The 9,651-nt window shown below is 38.5% G+C and overlaps 1 non-coding gene across 1 annotated transcript; it reads left to right on the forward strand.

Moving 5' to 3' along the window:
• The first annotated feature begins 1,102 nt into the window (after positions 1–1,102).
• Positions 1,103–1,176, forward strand: TRNAR-UCG (transfer RNA arginine (anticodon UCG)). Its single transcript has one exon. It is a non-coding gene; the product is annotated as a tRNA-Arg (tRNA).
• The last annotated feature ends 8,475 nt before the right edge of the window (positions 1,177–9,651 follow it).

The raw sequence follows: 9,651 nt of genomic DNA on the forward strand, positions 1-9,651 counted from the left end.
TATCGAGCAAGCCAGATAGAACCTAATAGCCACAATTACCATCACCCTTAACATTTACAATCCGCTCAATGTGTTTGTGCATAAAAAACGACATTTCTTCAATAAAGATTATTTTCAACATTGGCGGTGAATGAGGTGGTATGCTAATGCAAGAACCCTTGTAAACGCTCCATTTAGATTTCGGAGTTGAGAATCCTGGAAATATGGATTAACATGTTCAAAGTATGAAGATACTGCTTCTTTGTATTGTCATTTTGTGTCGGTTTGACCTTTTTAGGGGCACCTTTGATTTTAACCGATTTCGAATGAGGTTTCAAATTTGTGGTTTCTAGATAGGAAATATTCCTCAGGTGCTCTTTGATGTGTAATTTCATGGTGTCATTTGCTTTGGAAAATCAATCTTGGATTGTTTCCCATCTATTCATGATAGTTATACCTATTTTACCATCCTTCATCACACCATCGTCATAAAACCAAAGCCTTTTGGGTTATGGAGGTGGTATGGAGTGTGGGAGAGATGATCATATAAGGTGGAGTTCTGGCCAATATTTTACAAAAATAGGATGGTTATTTGATTTAGGAATGATGTAATGATTTAAGGTGCGTCCAGAGATGCATCTCCAGACGCACCTGGCGGTAATTTTAAGTTTTCAATGGTGTGAGTCACACCTTAAGGATGAGAAAAGAAATTCCCTATTCTCTTTTGTACTGGGATGAATACATCTAATTCTCTTTTCAATATAATTCTCCTTTTTATAAATTATATATATATATATATATATATATATATATATATATATATATATATATATATATATATATATATATATGATCTTCTTAAAGAGGCTTAATAAAACACCAAATAATATTTTCACCGATGATAAAAAATGTCTATCATAGAAAACTAAATTTAGATGCTTTTTTAGATTTTAAATATATTAAATTACAAACATTTATGTGTGTGTTTATTGTAAGTAATTTTATTAATTAAATTGACTAATAAACATTAAATTAAAAAAAAAACTAAAAAAAATGCTTTATTGTAATGTTAACTACGCAAGTAAACATACAGATACGAGTATTACGAAACGCAATCACCAAAGACCGCATAGCGCAGTGGATTAGCGCGTTTGACTTCGGATCAAAAGGTCGTGGGTTCGACTCCCACTGTGGTCGATTCTTTTGGTTTCTGTTTCTTATAATTGTAGACTTTATATAGTGCTATTGAATTTTCTTACCTATAATGTAACCTAATAGAAGGTAGTAGTAATATTTATTCAGCAACTTCATTATTTCTTATGTATATTTCATCTTATAAACTATTCATCTTTTAAATTTAACAACTGAATATGTTTTTATTCATTTTTATTTCTCGTTTATTTTTATCCCACCTTTTTAAAATAGTCACTTTCTTTTAAGAAAAATAGTCTATACAACAGTTGAGTTAGTTTAATGTATTAAAGAAACAAATTGTATCAAGAGAATTTGATGTAAATATGCATATACAAGATACAATGTAATATATATATATATATATATATATATATATATATATATATATATATATATATATATAAGTTAATAGTCAATGCATTATGAGTCTTATGATTTGTATGATTTATTTTTATTCTTTATATTATCAATTTATGTATATAAGATAATTGAGTACCTCAATAATAATTATTAAATATGTTACTTGTAAAATCCTAATTTTTGATACCTTAAATGATATATTTGATTATAATTGAGATTTTTTACATTATTAATTATTACGAACTAAAAATTAAAACTAAAAGCTATAATTATTAATTTATTAATTAATTATTCTTTTTTTTATTATTAATATTATTATTCAATTTGAATATCATCGTTTCATTTTACAAACTAAATTTTTAAATTAGTACTTAAAATACTTAATTTTAAGTTAATTAATTATTTTTATTATTTTTATTATTTTTATTATTATTATTATTATTACTTTTGTTGCTTTTGTTACTATTATTATTTTATTTTATTTCATTTGAATATCACCATTTTAATCTACAAACTAATCTTTAAAAAAAATAGTAAATAAAATAATCTTAAGTTAATAAATATATCAAATAATTATTTTTGTTATTGTTAGTGCTTGAGACACTTTTAGTGATGGGAGAAAGAGAGAATAAGGAAATAAGGATTATATTATTTGATTGAATGAATTGATAAAATTGAATTACAAAGTATCTATTTATATACACATAAGTGACTTGATTGATAAGTAAAATAACAAACTAAGTAACAAACCTTAAACCCTAATTAGTTTTGGGCTTGTGCCACACAACTCAACCTAGATTACATCTAATATCTTAACATACCCTCCTATAATTCAAATTGTTGAAACACACTAATCATTGTCGATCTGAACTATTACTAGTTTCTTTCTCAACGTTATGAACATGTCGATCTTCAATCCTTTGATGAAAATGTCGGTCGATTGTGCTTCACTTGAGCAATGCCTTACTCCAAGTTCACCTTGATTCACCTTCTCAGTTAAGAAGTGAAATTTACCTTTTATGTGCTTACTTCTTCCATGCAAAATTGGATTTTTAGCAAGATTTATGACTGACTTGTTATCAATCTGTAGTACCAGAGGTTTCTTCACTTTAACCTTGATCTCTTCCAGCATAAATCTGATCCAAATTGCTTGACACACAGCATAGGAACCTGCTATATATTCAGCCTCACACGATGATAATGCCACCACATGTTGCTTTTACGAGCACAATAAAATTGTGTTAGCTGGCTAATTTTGGTTAAGGGAAAAAGCCAATTTCGACCAGAGGGATCCGTCGGAAGCTCCTCGACAGAAGGTTATGAGAGGTTGTCGATCGACACGAGCAAACTTCGGTCGAAGCCAAAAGGTTTTTGAGGGGAGAATGAGAAATGTGGGCACGTAAAGAAGTCGTGGATAGTTATACGCTGAGACGGGGGAAGTAGACCGACATGTGGCACCTCAAGAAGGCTTTGTAACCCCCGACGGTTACTTTCTAACTAGTATTTAAGCCAATGTTAGGTGAGAATTCAAGGAGGTGACAATTTGAACATTTGCAATAGGGGTAAAACTTGAAGTATCCAAGCGTTCACGAGAAAAAAGTTACTTTCCTCACACACAATGTATTTTGCCTCCACTTTATAATTACAAGTCATTTAATCTTCGCAAAGCTTATCTTTTGTCTTGTTTTCACTTTACTGTTTATCGTCTTTCTTTCAGTACTTTATCATTTCTACCTGTCATTTTACCTTTATTATTTTCTTGACTCGTCAAGAGTCTCGCTTACACCTTTTCAACCAGTCAGAAATATTGTTTACCAAATAGCCAAACACACAAAACACTAAGTCCGGGACTCATTAGTCGGTCCCGCAAGTAACCCTCATATAGGAAGGCTAGATATTGTTGCGCAAAACAACAATTGGCACACCCGAAGGGACCTCGACAATGTTAAGTTGTATGCGATTGAGCAGTGGAAAAATGACGTCTCCTAGACCCCACGAAGAAACGTCTTCGACGGGAGACAGAACGACGCCCCAGGTCGTGGACACCGGCTCTAGTACGGCTTCGACGGGTTCAACAGCGTTTGTGGGACCAATTCTGATGCCGTGTCAGCCATAAACGTCGACACCGAAAACCATGGGAACTATGGGGCAATATATGCCCAGTTACACGGCTCCAATACACAGAATATTGGGAATACCGACTGAGTTTATGGCAAACATGCATAGCCTCGGCTCGACTTACAACGATACCTCGTCATCGCCATTCCCTCGTTATCAGGGGTTTGGACCTTTGGCAACCCCATTTAGTCGGCCCTCAGGGTTCGGATTGACGTCTCAGTCAATCCCAACATTTACGTCAAGCTCCGTTGTTGTTATGAGACAACAAATGGACGAAAGTAACCACGAAATGGTACACATGCTGACTCAACAAATGGGTATTATTTTAAGGCCTTTGATCCAGGATTCGACGCAAAGTTATCAACAGTTGGCGACCCAAATGACCAGGATTGGAGACTTTTGGGGAGCCCCAAGGGCTCAAGTGCATCATAACCCCACGCTTCCTCCTCGACCAGAGACTCCGGTTCGACAAGAGGAGATGACAGAGGATACGGTCGAACAAGAATACCAGGAGTTTGAACACATCCCAAGGGCGGCACGAAGGCCCCCCGTGGTACTGGTTAACCGTAACCAGGATCCCGACCAGGTGGTTCGACAAGTTCGACATGACGCAGTCGTAGGGGAACAAAACCTAGAGGCTATCGTCGAACGGATCATAATGTGAAATGGAGTAAGTTCGTGCCTCCAACGACCGACATACTCCTCGCCTCTACCAGATTTTGTCTTACATATAGAATTGCCAAGGGGACGGAAAGTCCCTAAATTTACTAAGTTCGCGGAGGATACTGAAGAATCCACCGTCGAACATGTAGCGAGGTACCAGACCGAGGCTGGTGACATAGCAAACAACGAGGACTTGAAGTTGAAACACTTCCCAAGTTCTCTCACGAAAAATGCGTTTACCTGGTTCACAACGCTACCTCCTTAGTCGATCCAAACATGGACACAGTTGGAAAGGTTGTTCCATGAACAATTTTACATGGGACAGTAAAAGATCAGTCTTAAGGAACTAGCGAGCGTTAAGCGAAAGGTCGCTGAGTCAATTGACCGGTACCTGAACAGGTTTAGACTATTGAAGGCGCGATGCTTTACTCAAGTCCCTGAACACGAACTAGTCAAAATGGCGGATGGGGGTCTAGATTATTCTATACAGAAGAAGCTGGACACCGAATACCTTAAGGATATGGCCCAATTGGCCGATAGGGTTTGACGTATCGAACGTTTGAAAGCGGAAAAGTCTAAGGCGGGTCGATATCATAAAAAAGAGAAAGTGTCATACATCACAGTCGAAGGAGACTCTTCCGACGATGAAGATATAGTCGACATGAGTGAGGTCAACATGGAGGAACTCAAGCCCGGACCTCCATATACGTGCAAGGTTTTGAAACCATCGAATGGGAAAAACCCTGTCGAACCAGAGAGAACAGATAAATATGTCGCTAAGATATATACGTTCTACGTGTCTAAATGCGATAAGATTTTTGATCTATTGGTAAAAGACGGACAAATTATCGTCCCTTAGGGTTTAAAAGACCCTCCCCTAGAACAGAAAAAGAAAAGGGGATTTTGTAAATTTCATAATTTTCTTGGTCACAAAACTCACCAATGTGTTCTTTTCAGGGATTTGGTGCAGAAAGCTCTGAAAGAAGGAAGGCTTCAGTTTGGCGAAAGGCCAAAAATGCAGGTGGATACCGACCCTTTGAAGGTGGAAGAAGCATTGTACGCGGAATCTCTAGAATGCATGATGGTGGAGACTATTGATGGTGTCATTGAGGTTCTCAAAGCAACCTCGTTGGCTGAATTATTTGAAGTGATGATGGTCGAAACTACTAAAGGTTTCGAAGTCGAAGACGAAAGGAGGCCCGAGTCGGCCTATCCCCATCCGGGAGAAAGTTTGGCTGACTTCCAGGAGAAGTGCGAGGGGAAAAGATCAAAGGCTCTGTTATGCCCAAAGTGCATCACGATATTCGACGAGAAAACCACCGAAAGACTGGAGGGCGACAACAAGACCAATAAGGAGGAAAAGCTTGTTGTCGCACGATTTGTGTTCGACAGGCACAGAGCTCCTCGACGAAACAAAGAGTACAAGAGACAATTTCAGTGTCCTCGCCCAAAGACATTCATTCCCCCCAGTGATGTTCCACAGGAGAAGTGGATAGAACCTGTCAATAAAAAAGGGGGCAAGAAGTCGAAATGGAGGGTGTTGGAAAAAGAAGCAACGTCTCCAGAGAAGAGAAGAGGTTACACAATCTCTCCTAACTACAAAGGAAAGAATCCCTTGACTAGGACACAGTGGAGACGCCACTAGCGGGAAAAAAAAGCTATGAAAGCTGTTACCACCCCACAGTCGAAGACTTCAGAGACTGCTGGACAAAAGGAACAAGTTTCAAAGGTCAAGGGACTTGCAAAAATGGTGGCCAACTAGACAGTGGCCATGACCGTCGACTCGACGGGAAAGAAGGCAGTGATAGCCACTCAGAACGTGGAATGTTCGTCAGAGATTGAGGGATGGCCAAGAAACGAAGACAGATCGAATGAGGAGGGGCCAAAATATTCTCCCCAACTAGAGGAAGAAGAACTTGAGTATTCTCCTCAGTCTTATGAGGAACTCGACGAGGATATGTACGACGAAAACAACGACGATATCTATGGTGATGATTTCATCGTAAACTACGGCATCGTGTCGGTACTGCCATCCGAATACGACATGGTGTCTGAAGTTTCTGAAATAGAAGGAGACTTTGTATCAGATGAAACAGAAGGAGGAAAGCCATTATACTACTATGTCATGAACAGCGGCATGGTGGAAGAGCAGAAAGCAACGTTTGAAAGGCCCAGTCTTGGGATGATGTACCATCTAAAACCATTGTTCATCAGAGCTAACGTGGATGGAATGGTGGTGAATAAGGTTTTTGTCGACGGAGGTGCTACAATCAACCTAATGCCCTATACTCTGTTCAAGAGGATGGGAAAAGTCGATGAAGATCTCCGACAACACAACATGGTCCTTTCAAATTATGAAGGAAATACCAACAATATAATGGGGGTAGTCCAGATCGACCTTGCGGTAGGCACGACAACACGTTCAACACTATTTATGGTAATAGACTTAAAGGCCAACTTCAACTTACTCCTGGGTCGAGAATGGATCCATGGGATATGGGTTGTTCCCTCAACGGTCCACCAAAGGCTCATAATCTGGAGAAAAGACGGCATTGTAGAGAATATCGAGGCCGATCAAAGCTATTACCGGGTCGACGATAGGGGTTCCAAGAGATTGTTTGACCAACATTTGGCGAACATAGCGCCATGTGACGACGAGTCGGGATCTTATACTTTCGTCAATACTGGTCGAGTTCTGAACTTGGACCCTGATCATGGTTTCATCTAGGATAACGAGGAAGACACAGGATCAGAGATGGGAATCCCACCTACGAGGTGGCAAACAGTCGTTGAAGATGACTGCTGAGTCAGAAAGCCTGGCTCGAATTTCGACCTATTTGGCTGAAAACAAGAGGAAGTCGACTCTGGAAAGGAAGAGACTCCAGAATTTAGACTGTGAGGCCGAAAGTCTAGATGATGGTCAACAAGACCAGACAACAACTTCGGAAAGCCAGAGGCTTGATTGTATCTATGACAATGAGTCTTTGGGGTTCGAAAAGAACCCATAAAATGAGTCCCAGAAGATGTAAGCGCAAGATCCCCTTGAAGAGATCGACCTGGGAAATGGGACCACAAAAAGACCAACCTACATAAGTACTAAGGTGGGGTCAGAGATGAATGCAAGGCTAGTCGAGGTGTTAATTGAATACAAATACGGCTTCCTATCCAACCTGGGAAGAAGCCGGTGAAGCAACACCCTCGACGAGTTGCTCCGAACGTCACTTCGAAGATAAAGCCAGAAATCGAAAGACTCCTAAAGAGTCGTTTCATAAGAACGACAAGGTACATGGAATGGCTGGCCAACATAGTGCTTGTCATCAAGAAAAACATAACTCTTAGGATTTACATAGATTTCAGAGATCTGAACAACGCCATGCCGAAGGATGAATATTCGATGCCAATGGCGGAAATGTTGGCCGACTTGGCCGCAGGTTTTGAGTATCTGATCCTGCTTGATGGGTACTCCGGCTACAATCAGATTCTCATTACCGAAGAGGGTGTCTCCAAGACAACGTTTTGATGCCCTGGGCGTTTGGGACATACGAGTGGGTCGTCATGCCGTTTGGGTTAAAAAATGCGGGAGCAACTTACTAAAGAGCCATGAATGCCATCTTTCATGACTTAATTGAGAAGTTCATGCAGGTATATATCGACGATATCGTGGTAAAATCGTCATCTCAAGAAGGACACCTAGATCACCTTCGACGCTCGTTTGATAGAATGAGGAGATATGGATTGAAAATGAATCCATTGAAGTGTGCCTTCGGAGTACATGCAGGTTACTTCCTGGGATTTTTAGTACACAAACTGTCGCATCTCGAAAAATACGATTCTTCGCGATGGTCGTGGAAAAAATTTATGTTCAAACAGAGTCGCCACCAAACTTTATTTATCCAAATGAAGGGATAGGAAAATATCGATAAAACCTTTAGGAAATAGAATAATGGTCGTCGCAACCATATTCGGGTTCGGGAGTGGATTACGTAAGGGGAAGGTATTAGCACCCCTTACGTCCGTTGTACTCAACGGGAACCTTTCAGTTCTAATTTGTGTTTTGAGTGTTAATTTATGTTTGTTTGTTATCTTTTGGTTATAAAATTATTAAAAAATAGAAATAGATGAGAACTTAAAAAAGGGAAAGGGGAGATTTTTTATTAGTGTGCTCGCGAAGATACATCAATCTCCTGCCTACGTATCCTTATGGTAATAAGGAAATTAGAGCATTCGTAGTTCGGGGAACTACGGTTGGTTGGTGTTTTTTAATGAACAACTGTTTATATCGCATCCTAAACACTAAACGTTGGCTTGTCTATTCTCGGCGGAGGCTTAAGCATTGGTTTGTTATGCGCATTAGGAAGGATTAAATGGTGTTCTTTTTGAAAAGAGTTTTGGTCACACGAAGGTGAATAGTTGGATTAATATGTGGGATGTTTTGATTGGTTGAGATGTTTTTGGTTGGATGACGATTACTCGAATAGTCGAGTAAGACAACTCGTATCCTAACAGTCGGGAAAGGGAATAGAAGACTCTAGACCACTTTTTTTCATCCTTAATTATAGGAAAGATTTGATAATAATTAAGGTGTTTTGGACGGATGACGAATACTCGGATAATCGAGTAAGACAACTCGTATCCTAATAATCAGAAAAGGAATAGAAGACTTTAGACCGCTTTCTGTTTCATCTGAATATTTCTGAAAATAAGGTTATATGGTTGACGTATTTTAGAATGAACGACAAGTACTTGAACGACTGAGTAAAACAACTCATATCCAAACATTTGAGAAGAGGAGTTGAAAGCTCAAAACCAACTCCTTTTTCGTATAGTTTGTTAAGAAAATGATTTGATTAAGTTGTATGTTTGCGGAAAAATGACAATTGTTCGACTGACCGAGTAAGAGAACTCGTATTCGACCAACTAAGGAGTGAAGTTGAAAACTCAAAGTCAACTCCCTTTTCATTTAGCTTACTGTGAAAATATTTTGATTTAATCGGGGTTTGGAGATTTGTAAAGGAACGCCAATTATTTGACTAACCAAGTAAGAGAACTTGTATTCAAATAGTCGAGGAGAAAAATTGAAGACTCAAAGTCATCTCCCTTTTTATTTCTTAATATAAAAGAATTTGATTTATTTATTCTTAAGGGGATTAGAAATGACGATTGTTCGATTAATCGAGTACAAGAGTTCGTGTTTAAATAATCGAGGAGAGGAGTTGAAAACTCAAAACCATTTCCTCTTTTATTCCTAAGTGAAATAACGTTTAATTGTGACCAGGTATTTTAATTCTTAATAAAGAATACTCGATGTTGGATCGAGGTTTTAAATTTGTATTTTGT

The sequence above is a fragment of the Lathyrus oleraceus genome, chromosome 7 (assembly GCF_024323335.1).
Source record: "Lathyrus oleraceus cultivar Zhongwan6 chromosome 7, CAAS_Psat_ZW6_1.0, whole genome shotgun sequence".
NCBI classification, from domain to species: Eukaryota; Viridiplantae; Streptophyta; class Magnoliopsida; order Fabales; family Fabaceae; genus Lathyrus; species Lathyrus oleraceus.